The sequence below is a fragment of the Neovison vison genome, chromosome 4, assembly GCF_020171115.1.
Source record: "Neovison vison isolate M4711 chromosome 4, ASM_NN_V1, whole genome shotgun sequence".
NCBI classification, from domain to species: domain Eukaryota; kingdom Metazoa; phylum Chordata; class Mammalia; order Carnivora; family Mustelidae; genus Neogale; species Neogale vison.
Genome location: NC_058094.1, coordinates 72187345 through 72202570, shown reverse-complemented (window position 1 = coordinate 72202570; position 15226 = coordinate 72187345).

The following is a 15226-nucleotide window of genomic DNA, read 5'->3' as shown; positions in this document are numbered from 1 at the left end:
GTCTTTCTTTTTTAAGACTAGGAGAATTGATGCAAAATGGATAAAGACAGGCTCTCAAAAGACACAAGTCAACCCCATTAAAGTGTGAATTTCATCACAAGATCACATTTGGATGATTCAGAATACACACATTAAACTATCCTCATTGGAAGAGTATGTATGTTTTCAACTCTCTAAAAGCAGCGGGAAAACAAAGGAATGATAAGTAAGGGATTAAAAATATATCTTCAACCTTTGGTTCATTAGTCTTCAGAATAAATCCTCAAGGCCCCTATTCTACTGCCCTTGTTCCTTACGCTCCCCAGACTGGTGTCTGAGCTCAGAGAGGTTCCTGAATGCCCAGGCTCTGGGTCAGAGTGTGTTCCTTTAATCGTGGGGTCACCTGGTACTCTCTTCCGCTCTGTATGCCTAGATTCTCCTTCCAGACAACATTTTGCTGGATCCACAGGGTTTACGTGAAAATAGGCATGCTCCCTTGTATTCTCAAGCCCCTCCAACCCTTTCTGGGTTAATTCTACAACCACATGGCTCTACCCAGGAAGGACACTAAAGAGCAGCTCTTTTGGGGCTCCTGGTTGCTCAGTTGGTTAAGTGTCTGCCTTGGGCTAGGGTCATGATCCCAGAGTCCTGGGATCAAGCCCCACATCAGGTTCCCTGCTCAGGAGGGAGCCTACTTCTCCCTCTCTCCCTCTGCCTGTTGCTCCCCCTACTTGTGCTCTCTCTCTCTCTCTCTCTGTCATATAAATTTTAAAAATCTTGAAAAAAAAAAAAAAAAAAGAGCAATCTCTTCCTATGAAGCATCTCACTTACCATTAACTCCTCTGTCCTTCATTCACCAATTCCTTTATTTATTTATTTATTTATTTATTTATTTTTCCAATTTATTTATTTTCAGAAAAACAGTATTCATTATTTTTTCACCACACCCAGTGCTCCATGCAAGCTGTGCCCTCTATAATACCCACCACCTGGTACCCCAACCTCCCACCCCCCCCGCCACTTCAAACCCCTCAGATTGTTTTTCAGAGTCCATAGTCTCTCATGGTTCATCTCCCGTTCCAATTTACCCAAAAGCACATACCCTCCCCAATGTCATAACCCTACCCCCCTTCTCGAACCCCCCTCCCCCCAGCAACCCACAGTTTGTTTTGTGAGATTAAGAGTCACTTATGGTTTGTCTCCTTCCCTATCCGATCTTGTTTCATGGATTCTTCTCCTACCCACTTAAGCCTCCATGTTGCATCACCACTTCCTCATATCAGGGAGATCATATGATATTTGTCTTTCTCCGCTTGACTTATTTCGCTAAGCATGATACGCTCTAGTTCCATCCATGTTGTCGCAAATGGCAAGATTTCGTTTCTTTTGATGGCTGCATAGTATTCCATTGTGTATATATACCACATCTTCTTGATCCATTCATCTGTTGATGGACATCTAGGTTCTTTCCATAGTTTGGCTATTGTGGACATTGCTGCTATAAACATTCGGGTGCACGTGCCCCTTTGGATCACTACGTTTGTATCTTTAGGGTAAATTCCCAGTAGTGCAATTGCTGGGTCATAGGGCAGTTCTATTTTCAACATTTTAAGGAACCTCCAAGTTGTTTTCCAGAGTGGTTGCACCAGCTTGCATTCCCACCAACAGTGTAGGAGGGTTCCCCTTTCTCCGCATCCTCGCCAGCATCTGTCATTTCCTGACTTGTTGATTTTAGCCATTCTGACTGGTGTGAGGTGATATCTCATTGTGGTTTTGATTTGTATTTCCCTGATGCCAAGTGATATGGAGCACTTTTTCATGTGTCTGTTGGCCATCTGGATGTCTTCTTTGCAGAAATGTCTGTTCATGTCTTCTGCCCATTTCTTGATTGGATTATTTGTTCTTTGGGTGTTGAGTTTGCTAAGTTCTTTATAGATTTTGGACACTAGTCCTTTATCTGATATGTCGTTTGCAAATATCTTCTCCCATTCTGTCAGTTGTCTTTTGTGTTTGTTAACTGTTTCCTTTGCTGTGCAAAAGCTTTTGATTTTGATGAAATCCCAAAAGTTCATTTTTGCCTTTGCTTCCCTTGCCTTTGGCGATGTTCCTAGGAAGATGTTGCTGCGGCTGAGGTCGAAGAGGTTGCTGCCTGTGTTCTCCTCAAGGATTTTGATGGATTCCTTTCTCACATTGAGGTCCTTAATCCATTTTGAATCTATTTTTGTGTGTGGTGTAAGGAAATGGTCCAATTTCATTTTTCTGCACGTGGCTGTCCAATTTTCCCAACACCATTTATTGAAGAGGCTGTCTTTTTTCCATTGGACATTCTTTCCTGCTTTGTTGAAGATTAGTTGACCATAGAGTTGAGGGTCTATTTCTGGGCTCTCTATTCTGTTCCATTGGTCTATGTGTCTGTTTTTGTGCCAGTACCATGCTGTCTTGATGATGACAGCTTTGTAATAAAGCTTGAAGTCCGGAATTGTGATGCCACCAACTTTGGCTTTCTTTTTCAATATCCCTTTGGCTATTCGAGGTCTTGTCTGGTTCCATATAAATTTTAAAATTATTTGTTCCATTTCTTTGAAAAAGATGGATGGTACTTTGATAGGAATTGCATTAAATCATTCACCAATTCCTATTCACAGGTCCAGATTATCTTTTTCAAACTGGTGGGGAAGCCCTGCTTTCTGTTTTGATCTTTCTCTTTAAAATTTTGTCTGTGCCCCTGACCCTCCAGCTTCCCCTGAAGGCATAGACTTCTAAAACAGAGAAGCAAAAAGACAGCAGACCTTCTGACTGTTGTTCTATATATGCTCCTCCTGGGGCAAGAAGCACAATAGCAACCATCTGCTTTAAAAGGAAGAGCAAAAGGGGGAAATACCGAGAGAGGGGAAGAACCATATTATTCTGCCACTTCAGCATATGGCCACACAGTAAATTAAAGTTTGAGCACTGAGAGGAACACTAAAGGTTTCTAATTCTATCTCCTTTTGCATCTTGTCTATTATGTGCTCCTGACAGATGGTCACACAGACCCCATAATTCCACTGACGGATAATTCAGCTCCTCATAAGAGAGCATTCCAGAATTGTCAGACTTCTTAGCGAGTCCATCCTTATATTGAGTTGGCATCTGTTTCCATTATGTCCATCATGGTCCAAAGAACATTGGTCTTGGACCTAAACAGAGAGAGAGAGAGAGAGAGTTCAGATAGTCTCTGTAAGCTTCCGTTTCTTCATCTGCAAAATAGAGTTGATAATACCTAACTTTGGAATCCTGGGGAAGATTAAATGATATAAATATATAAATATAAATATATATATATATATATATATATATATATATATATATATATATCTGGTATAGCGTTTGTTTTGTCATTGTAAGTGTTTGCTAAATATTATTCCTGTCCAGTAATTGTCCAGAATCACTCATTCATTCACTCATAAAATACTGACTTAGCATTTTCCTTGTTGCTGACCCTAGAATAGATCCTGATAATAGAGCAGAGAATAAAACACATATATACTTTGTCTAAAGGAAATATAGTGTATCCAAAGTAATTACAAATTTCAAATGTTTAGAAGTGCTTTGAAAGGGGCGCCTGGGTGGCTCAGTCCATTAAGTATCTGCCTTCAACTCAGATCATGATCCCAGGTCCTGAGATCGAGCCCCACAGTGGGCTCCCTGCTTGGCAGAGTGCCTGCTTCTCCCTCTCCCACTGCCCACTCCCCTGCTTGTGATCTCTCTCTCTCTCTCAAATAAATAAATAAAATCTTAACAAAAATAGAAGTGCTATGAAGGAAAATACCCGGGTACTAAGAGGGCACATACAAAGGAAACATAAAGAATAGGTTCGCCTTCTGTTACACACCTGTTTGTATACATGTGCACACACCACACACACACACACACATAAATAAGCATAATGTATCATCTCTCCCTACAAGGTCTTTTTACCTCAAGAATAAACATTCCAATGTTTTCACCCCCTCCAGATAGTGTGGTTACAGACTGGCTTATATTTTCCTTCAAAATATGGAGCATTGAATGATCGTCTCTTAAATTACAATCTTGGGCCGAATAATAAAGTTTTTAAGTCTCTTTTGACATGTAAAACAATGATGGAAAACACGGGCCTTTTATAGCCTGCACATTCTAAGACCAATTTTTATTTGTTATTATATTTGCTTCTATAATGTTGAGGGAGAGACAAATTTTAACAGAAACTATGAACTGTTTCCTTTGGGTAACTTATTTTATTTTATTTTATTTTTTTAAGATTTTATTTATTTATTTGACAGAGAGAGATCACAAATAGGCAGAGAGGCAGGCAGAGAGAGAGGGGAAGCAGGCTCCCTGCTGAGCAGAGAGCCCGAGGTGGGACTCGATCCCAGGACCCTGAGACCATGACCTGAGCCGAAGGTAGTGGCTTTAACCCACTGAGCCACCCAGGCGCCCTGGGTAACTCATTTTAAAGTTATAAGTTATCTAGCTAGAGTTCCTAAATACTCCTCATCACCGAACCCACTGCTGTTAACTAAAATGTGGCTAAACATGTTTGTGTATCATACCTTCTAAGTAGATGCCTGAAATCTATGTCTCTAGTCTCATGCATTTTTTGTTCGTCTGCCTAGATACGTGCTTTCATCGATCACAGCACCCACAGACCATGTCCCTTCTCTGCCCCCTCCTGCACATTCCAGCATGGAAGTCATCAATTTGACTCCATCTCACATGGTTCATTTCCTTTTGCTTTTAAGAGCTTAGGCTTGCCTACTGCCTGTATATTTTGCCTTTTAGGCAGGCATGGATTTAACCCCATCAGAATTTCCCAAACAATTCATCTAGACCTTTTAGCCCATTAATATACCTTCCACAATCACCATCATTCTGGTAAACCTGCTTTTAAAACCTTTTGTGTTTTATTATGTGTTATTCTTATAACATTATGTGTTATTCTTAAAGGATTCTCTTCTTTATAAAATAGAACTCGTTGGAACTCCCTACAGTTTTCCGTCAGAATACATTTTAAAGAGTGTTCAGATATTCTTACTAATCCTACCCAGGTGCCCAGAATTCCTAGGCCCTCATCAGAATTTCCTCTTCCATATCTTTGTCTCTCAGACCCTGAAATTATGTAAGTTTGCATATGAATATGAGATTTCATCTTGGAGTAGGATGATCATTCCGGTGAAGAGGTTTATGAAGTACCAGTTTGGACCTGTGGGCTCGCTAAGGAAAATTATGAAACTCTGAACCTCTGTTTCCTCAGGTGTTATCAAAAGAGGCTCATTGGCCTCTAGCCATGTGACTAGCATGGTGCAAAACAAACAAACAAACAGAAACAGAAAGAAAAAACAGGTAACTACAAGTTGGTGAGAAGGATCAGAGCACCAAAGGATCTCAGGCCTTGTTGTATGCACACTTTCGCGTCCTTCTTGGTGCGACCCACCCACCCTAAGTGGCTTCCTTTGCATAAGCCGGCTGGGCTGGGCACCAATCACAGGGCTCATCCCAGTGGGGCCGGTGTGCCAAGTGGGCACTTCCTGACTACACACATTCACCAGCAGCTACAACAAATGGGGGCAGAGCGTAACAAGGCAGGCACTTGTCCCTGAAAGAAGGAAGGAATGTCTCCCTCCCCCTGTGAATGGATGTGGTTGTTCTCACTGTCTCCCTTGAAAGCCTCATTCTCTGAAGTACAAGATATTATGCCAAGGCAGATGTACAATCTGGGAAGTTTTCCAAATTCATCACTGAAAAGCCCAAGGTATTCAGCATCGACGTCTCCGTGGAAGTTTCTGTCTCTGTGTCAGTCTGCCTGGCTGGCAGGGCCAACAAGTAGACAGTTGTCCAGAAGCTGGGTAGGTAGCAACCCAAGCACTGTGACAGAGATACTTCCCGCCAGTGTCTCAGTTTGCAGAGCCTATCAGGTTTTCCCTGACAGATGCACACATTTCACACAAGCAAAATGTTCCACGGACGAGGCAGCAGCTTGAGCTGGTCTGAATAATTTACACTGTGGGAAAGGGCAAAGTCGCGAGCTTCACTGCACAGGGTCTCCAAGGGGAGGTGGAAGGCGACGCTATGGTTGTTAACCACTTTCCCAGTTTCTGCGGCGTCCCCTAATACGCGGGATCCTAACTAGAAGCTGTGGACTAAATTACGAAGGTAACGGTTTGTTCCCTGCATGAGGGTATCAGACTCACAATCCTTGCCACCTAGAATACAGGCTCAAGTTGTCCAACTTTCGGAGACCTTTAAAAACCTTCACAGGTCTTAGAGATCCACAGTTTCAAGTACGTAGTCCAATATTTTTATAAGTACTTGAAGCTAAGTAGCAACCTGTGCTGCTTTATCAGGCGTTACCCATTATCCCCTCCGTGGAAATGCTTTCAGCACTGAAGCAGGTGTTCTGGGAGAGAGGCTGACTCAAATGAACCTTGGAGGATCTTAAGTGCCTCCTCTCTGGAATATAACGTAAGAAAGGGGGTGAGATGTGCTTATTCCATTGTCTCTGATTCTAAGTGCTGTTGCAGATGTATGGCTTAGGCAGTAAGCAGGGGGCAGCAGGAGGAGGTGGGAGCTAAGGCTCAGCCTCCATGGTGGGGGATCACACTGCACGTTGACCCAAGTTCAAGGAAACGTAGGGCTCTTGCATGTTTTCACATAGATTTCCCATCGTCCCCAGATTTCCAAAATTTTTAACTTTAAACATAATTTAAGATTTTTGTTGCTGATGGTGGCTTTTCAGTTTTTAATCCAAGGGAGAAGGAAAAAAATTTTGTATATTTGATAGCATTAAATTTTGAAATTCTTAACAAGGCCCATCGAGTGCTGTATGTTCTGGGTTCTGTCTTCCTCTGTTGCCTTGTCTCAGGTCACGTGCCTCTGTGAAAGGAAAGAGGCTGCTCTGTTTTTGTTTTTTATCTTGTTTTACTGACACGCTTTATCAAGGCATGGTTCATGGAGTTGACGAGATACAAACCAGACCGTTCTGTCAGTTACCTAGTGCTGCATAACAAACCATATTAAAACACAGGGGCTTACAATAATAAAAATTTGTTACTGTTCATGAGGCTTAAGGTCAGATCTTCTGGCACAGTTAGAACTATCCACGTACCCGGGCGCCTGGGTGGCTCAGTCGGTTAGATGAATGACTCTTGATTTCAGCTCAGGTCATGATCTCAGGATGAACCCCTCCATCAGGCTCTGCACTCATCACAGAGTCTGCTAATTCCTCTCCCTCTGCTCCCCCCTGACTTGCATGTGCATTTTCTCACACATAAATCATTTAAAAAGAGAGAGAGGAAGAAAAAGAAATGCTCACGCAACTTTGATCAGCTCTGAGTCAGGCAGGCAGCTCCGCTCATCTTAGCTGAGTCCCTTCTATGTTCCAGCACTGCACTGCTGATGGCTGGCCTGTCATAAATTTGACTCTTCTCCACATGATCTGACAGTGTGAGGAGGACCATCCTAGACTTACTTCTCAAGTCCATAGCAGGGCTTTAAGAGAGAGAGAATGAAGGTTCTCAAGACCACTTAAAACCTAGGTTCAGCACTGATATGCTTTATGTGCTGATCGATTGGCCAGAGCAAGTCTAGAAGCTAGCCCAGATTGACAGCTGCAGAAATAAACTCCACCTCCTTTTTAAAAAATGATATACTTTTTTTATTTTTGAGAGAGAGGGGTGGGAGCAGGAAGAAAGGGAGAGAGAGAATCTCAAGCAGACTCTGTACTGAATATACACCTAGACATGGGGCTTAATCTCACAACTCTGAACGCTTGACCTGAGATCTCACAACCCTGAGATCTTGAAACCAAGACTCAGGAGCTCAACCTAGGGAGCCACCCAGGTACCCCAGCTCCACCTCTTGAAAGAAGGATCTGCAAAGTCATATTAAAAGGGGCATAGAGACAGCGGCCATTTTTGCAATCAAGTCACCTCAAACTTCAAGGATAAGTTGGATAAGTGGCACGGGTAACAGGTAAGAATGCTTCCAAGTGTAAGGAGCAGTAGGAGAAAAGCACAAAGCATATTACAGAAAGTGCAAAGAGAACTGCCATTAGAACAAAGACTTTGTGTTTGCAAGCACTGAAAACCCCTGGGGTTTTGTGGGAAAGAAGACTAGAAATGAGGTTTGGGAGGGATTTCCATTCCACACCAAGAAGTACAACTTTGTATTATGATCAGTTGAAGGCGCAAAGAATTAATTATGGCAGAGTATTGCTTGTTTGCAGTTTAACACTGATCACCATTTCCTTATTCTTAAAACTCTCTCCCTCTGTAAATTTAATGAGAGCTACTCTTTCCTGGCTTACTGACTCATCTAATGTGCATTCCTCCATTTTATTTATTAGCTCTCTTTCCCTGTCATCCCCTAATTTTGGGCCACCTAACATTCCATCCTTGGCCTTGTCTTCTCTTTCAAAATTTGTCCCTCAGCAAGTTCATCCCTTCATTAAGTTTCAGAAATGCCATATTGATGATTCTCAGATCTATACCCCTTCCAGACTCTCTCTTGAGATCTGGAGTCATTTATCCAACTACATCCTGGATACTCCTCATGCATTTCCAGTTCATCTTTTTTCAGAGTGAATCTTACTGTCTCCCCTTTTATGCTTCATATTCTCTTGTGTATTCTTTTACTAAGGGCCACTATTATCCATTCATACGCATGAGCCGGAAGCTCAGGAAAGACCTAAATATCCTCTCTCTGTCTCTCTCTCTCTTTCTCTCTCTCTCTCTGTCTCTCTCTTTTCACATTGAGTCTTAGGACCTGTCAGTTACATTTCCTCCTATGTTGTTAGTACTAAAACACTCCACTTATTAGCAGTGGCTGTGGTTCCTTGGGTTCTCCAAGTTATGTAAAAAAGACATAGATAATTCAGCTCACCTTATTTAAGTGGGAAGATGATTTCAGTGATGTTGTCACTTATCTTGACCAAGTGATATTTAAGTTAAACATCTTATCTCCCTGAAGCATTCCATAATTGTCTCCCTACAATGTGAGAATTTGCTCCATTACAAGAGGCAAGTATGTTATCTAGAAATTTTGAAAAGAACAAGCTTTCCAATGTGACTTTTGACCTTCATGTACACTTGGCCCCAGAAATGTCATCTTCATGTGACTTACAGCCCTGTGGTATATAGCACTTCTCCATAGTTTTAGCAAAAGTTCAGGACAAGCTTTGTGTATTTGTGTATATTGCAGCACAAAATGGACTAGGCTATTCCTCCAAGTCTTATGTCATTACTAAGTGAATACTAAAATCACTACCTTGAGGTAAAGTTGTTTAAACAGCCTTCTTCAAACAAAATCTTAGGGGGAAACTCACACATAAAATAAATACGAGAAGATCTGGCTTTGTTGAAGTGAGAGGTAGAAGCATGAGACCTATGGCCGTCAGTCTCCTACCCAGCCCTTCTAAGCACCCCTGCAGGACTTGGGAAGCAACTCTAACTCAGCCTAAGGCCCCGAAGAACCCAATTTAAAAATTATGGTCCTCGGGGAAACAGGAGATCAGTATACTCTAGGAAGCACAATGACTTGTGCAGTATCTGACCAATGCTAGGAAACAGAAAGAAAAAAGTTGCATTAATTGGAAGAGATTGAATTAGGAATCTTGACCAGACAAATTAAGAGACAGAATGACTCCACTGAAAACCTTCTCTTTTACAGACTCTAGAATGGGGCCTTTTCTTTTCAAACCCCTGCCATGGCTTCCTTTACCTGAACCCTAAACCTCTTTTCCCTGGACTCATGCAAAAAAAATGAATGGATCTCCTTGCTGCCAGTTCCTGATCCTCCCAGGAAATTAGTAGAATACTTTCCAGAGCCATCTTTCTAAAACCAAATATTACCTCCTTACTTCCATTATCTATAAACCATGAAATAAAGTCTAAATTGCATACCTGCCATGTGAAACCCGCCCCAGAGAGGTTTCCATCCCAATTCTGCTGTCAATTATCCTGCCTTTCTTAACACACATACTATGCTCTCGCAAGACTGAAAGACAGAGATTTTCAAACTTGCCATATTTCATATCATCCCTGTCCCTGCAAATATTGTTCTCTCTGCCTCCAATTAGCTTTTCCCTAGAGTCTGCCTCATGTAAGCCCCCCTACCCCTCAACACACAGATTTCATATCACCATCTCCTATCTGAAGACTTTCCTCATCCCTCTCCCTTCAGACAGCCTCGCTCCCTTTCTCTTATTTCCGTAGCACTTTGTACATGCTCACAATGTTTCGTTCATCATACTGTATTCAGATTACTTAATTGCACGTCTCTCTGCCAAACTTAATTGCAGTTTCCACAAGTGAAAGGACCAGGTCTTACCTTCACATCACTAGCACTTAATACAATAAATGGCTCTGGCAATAGTTCAGTGATACTGGATGAACAGGTAATAAGAGGAAAGCTTTAGGAAAGTAAGTACAGGTGGGAACAGCATGGAGAATGAATTAGAGAGGAAGCCATGTGCAGGGGACCAGTTAGGAGATATTGAGAAAATCCAGGCTGGTGATAACAGTAATTAGGTGAAACCGGAAATCACCAACGGACATAGAGCAAAGAAGAATATCGGACATCTCTGAAAATGGAATCCACAGTGATCAATGAGGCTTGAAGGGGAAGAAGGAATAATTGGCAATAAATACAAAATTGAGCCTGGAGCTAAGAAGGAATATTTTAATAAGAAGCCTTGGGAAAGAAGGAGGGAAGCTGAAGAACTCCATTCCAGATGTGGTCTGCCTGGACTCTATGCTTGGCAGAATAATGGCTCATGCTTCTGTATTCTTGCCTTAGACTTGAAAGCAGAACTCAGAGGACAGTGGGGGCTCAGAATTGCTGACTGCATGACCCTGTCCAAAAGTCACAAAGGAATCACAGTCAATGTTGCAGTTTTTGCCATTGCTCTTCTCCAATGGAGACCACATGGAGACCACATGATACTCAAGTTTTTAAAAATCAAGTGTTTTGTTTCTTAGCACCTTAAAAGAACGGTTCCAAGTAAAAGGAATACTAAATATTATATATGTAAATGTATATATATTGATGTACATATTTGTATGAAATATGTGTGTATACAAATACATACAAACACATATGCACATATAAAGGGTTTAAATGGAAAACCTGAGCTATTGATTTTTAGTGTTTATCTAGTTTATTTTTTAATTTTTTTGTTTTGACACTGTTGTTTTTAATTATTTTGTTTCAGTCTAGTTAACAGACAATGTCACATTAGTTTCAGGTATTGTACAACATGACTCTTAATTTTTGATAGTCTTCTGGTGAATTTTCACTCAGTCACGTATCTAATCCAGTGCTTTAACACCTATGATGTTCATGGAAATCTATGTTCGTTATTTTGAACTGTTCTGTTACACTTTTTAAATTACTGTCAGAATTTTTTCCTTAAAGGTCACTCATCGTAATAGAGTAAGAATGGATCTAAATCTGGATTAAAAGCTTTTGGTGAATCCAGAGCACCCCCTCCCCCAACTCAGGATTAATGACTTAAGGCTCCCTGTAGATTTCATATCTATAGTCAACATACACCATCTTGCCGAGTTAAAATCCTAGTAAGGGACTGGATTAATTCTCCATTTCTGATGAGAAGAGAATAATACCAACAATGATTCTAATTATATCTTGGATTTATAGAGCTCATTTCTTCCTGGGAGCTAAAGGAAGGTCTACATCTGTTAATTTAAATATAGAGAGACAAAGTGATCTGACAAAGGTTATACTGCATGGCAGTGTGATTAGAATCCTGTGTGATTAGAAATCTGGATTTTTTTTATTTGACATTTAGTACTCTTTGTTCAAAGTTCCATTTAGAAAGGAAGGAAGGAAAGAAGAAAGGAAGGAAGGAAGGGGGGGAGGGAGGAAATTGTAATTTATAAAACAATTCTATTTGACATAGGGAAGGAATTTTCAAAAGAGACATCTGTGAAGCTTTGGAGTGTGGATTATATGGAGCTGTGAAATTTCTTTCACTAGAGGTGTTTTAACATAAAGCAGATTCATATATGTCTGAAGTCATTTATAGGAATACTATCTGATTGAGGCAAGGTCTAACAGATTTTTCTTCAAGGTTTCTTCCAGTCATATAATTCAATAATTTTTCTGTGATATGCTCTATTACATTTTTCCTAGTAAAACTAAAAAAAAAAGTATATAATAAATGCAAAATGACACTTCTAAATTGCTTCCTTTTTTACTCTACTAGGAAATAAATGGAAGAGACTTGGCCTGAATCTCTTCATGCTGGCCCCTCTACGGTCTATTTTCAAAACTATAGGCAGAGGGATCATTTTAAAACATAGGTCAGATAATGGCAACCCATTGCTCAGTACACTGCATGGCTCCTTATTCTACTTAGAATAAGAGCCAAGACCTTACAGGCTTATAGAAACACCCCCCCCCCACCTCTAGCCTCCCCATTGTCTCTATATCCCATCCTCTGGCCTACTTCTTGCCCAGTCTCCTCCAGCTACACTTACCACCTTATAATCCTGCTGGAAAGATGCCTGCCTCAGGGCCCTTGCCCCTGCTATTTCCTCTACCTGGTATCTTTTTCATTAATTGTTCTCATGGCTCTCTACCTCCCCTTAAATTTTTTCTCAGGTGTCACTTTCTCAAGGAGATACCCTCATCACTCCTTATTTAAAAATGCAAACATCCTCCACCCCCAGTGAACTATCTTTTCACCACTTTCCAACATACTTAGTGCTTTTCTTACATATTTTATTTTTTTGTTGTTGTTTGTCTTTCTCTTCCTCCTATCCTCTAGCATCTACCCCACGCTAGAATATACGGTCCTGAAGGGCAGGGATCTTTGTCTATTCTGTTCCCTGATTTACCTCAAACACCCAAAATAATGTAGTAATATAGTTAGATCTAAAATTACACATTAAATCAATGTAAACTGGGAAATGGAAAGAAAGTAGAAAGGATGAATTAAAACTGAAAAAAAAAGTTTCCATTTTTCACAAATGGAGTCCATAGAATATGTATTGTGTGATCATGTCCATTAGAGGGAAAAAGTTTAAGCACTTCTCTTAAACTTTGCTTCTAAGAAACAGGACTTCAAATATTTGAAGAGAATTTTCATGTTCCACCAAGTGCTTAGTCTATTCTGAAGCAGGGTAGTTATTGAACTATTCCACAACTGACTGAAGTTCAAGTTTGTCCAATATCTGAGTTCGTTCTTCCATTTCCCCTTGAAGACAGATGCCCAGAATTAAGTGCTCCCAGCACACAGGGCAGAGAACAATATCCTCTTGCTCTTAGATGTTTCTGCTGTTATTAATTCAGCCTCCGAACATGTTTGCTTTTTCTGAGGCTATGTTAATGACTCCTATGGAGTGCCTATTAAATTTAATCCCTAAAACTCTTAGGCTGCATATTTCCCACTGTGTACAACCAAGTGCAGAATCTTCTCCTTTTCCAATTAAATCACAATTTGGTAGATTTCAGCCCATGGCTATATCATGTCAAGACAATTTTGGCTCAGTATATTTACTAACCATAAAGTGAACTTCAACTACTAGTTAGGGATCTTATGCCCTCTATTTCTTTACCTAAGAAATGTAAGTAATTAGAAAAATACTGAAGGGAACAGAGGAAGAAGTGGAACCCTGCAGCGGTCCCCTGGAAACCTCCCTTGTGATTTACATCAATTTATTAACAAGCACTGTTGAGGTACTATGATGTAAGTGGTTTGTAAGCCACTTCACGGCTGTTCAAATTTCTCTCTACCTTAAGAAACAATATGGGTGCTTAAGATTTTGCCAACTTAAGAACAAGTTTTACACAACTGCTTCTTTGCCCGGGCCCTCTACTACCCCTATCAAGGAAAGAAATCCTGATGTTATTGTCTTTACACGCGTGCTGGATTCCTGTGGCCTGCCTCATGATATTTGCCCATCATTTCTTAATAATGTATCCTAAAATATTTTTCTAGATACACATCAGTAATTTGCATAATTTCACTTCCGGCTTTTTGAAAATTAGAAAATTAATTTGATATAGCCCCACAAAACCTGTTCAAAAAAGGTCAAACAAGTTCAAGAAAATTAGTATGATATGCTGCATTATTATAAAGCGCTTTGCCAGATTTCTCTATAATTATACTTTTCATCCAAATCAATTACATTGAGAATCTATATTAAACCATGAATGATGATCAATTAAAAACATCTTTAATTGGCAGTGCCCTTCAAAATGGAATTAATGCTAATGAAATAAACTGCTTTTGATACTATAGAAACTCTGATTAAATGATCATTTCTGTAACTAATTGGAAAACCCTGCATATCAAATGATTCTAAATATCTGCTTCTCTTCCACTTACTTTTCTACCTTTTGTGGGGGGGTGGTGTCTCTTTTTTGAACTTAAGATCTTCAAAAACCTTAACCTTTTTCATCCATTGCTTATTCATCCTGTCCAGTCATTTTGTATTGTTAAAGGAAGATCTTAACTGTTGTTTGGCTGTTACTAACATTCCTGAAATTGTGAGTACTTAGTGAGGAACTGTGGTTTTTGTGGTAGAATACCACAAAAAGGTAAATTCATAGCATGTTATGCTACTCGAAGCTATCCACTATGCAAAGTGGAAAAACAGGTAGCCTATGAATTATGACTTAGAATCCTGATATTTTTAGAGAATATATATATTTTTTAACTTGGTTATTTAATTGCTTCGTGGTGACTTTGAAATTCAGAACACTAAATAGTTTAGGCTGCTTCTCCTCTGTGCTAATGCAGTCAGCTGGTGGGAGTGCTTGTTGAGGGAGAGAGGGGAAGAAATCTCCGGGGGCAGTTTTTTTGGTTGGAATTTGCTTGATAATTCAGAGAAACCACACAGAGTAAAAGGATCCCAGGTCTGCAGTGCTTTGGGGCTGGTTGTTACAACTCTGCATCGTAGTTTCCTTAGCTAAAAAATGGAGAAACAGTATTTTCCAGAACTGCCTCAGGATAATTTCACTCAAATGTGGAAGTGTTTTATGAACTATGAAATACTGTGAAGACTCCCAGAAATATAATCTCTTTTGCCATTCATCCCCTAATTCAATCAGAATGGTCAATTTGGTAGACATGTATTATTTAAACCTTGAATTGCGTATTAATCATCACCTTTGGTGAAGAAAATGGAGATGCAAAAATAACAGGTCTGTGTGAAAAAGCTCCAGCACAGGGGCACCTGGGTGGCTCAGTCGGTTAAGCATC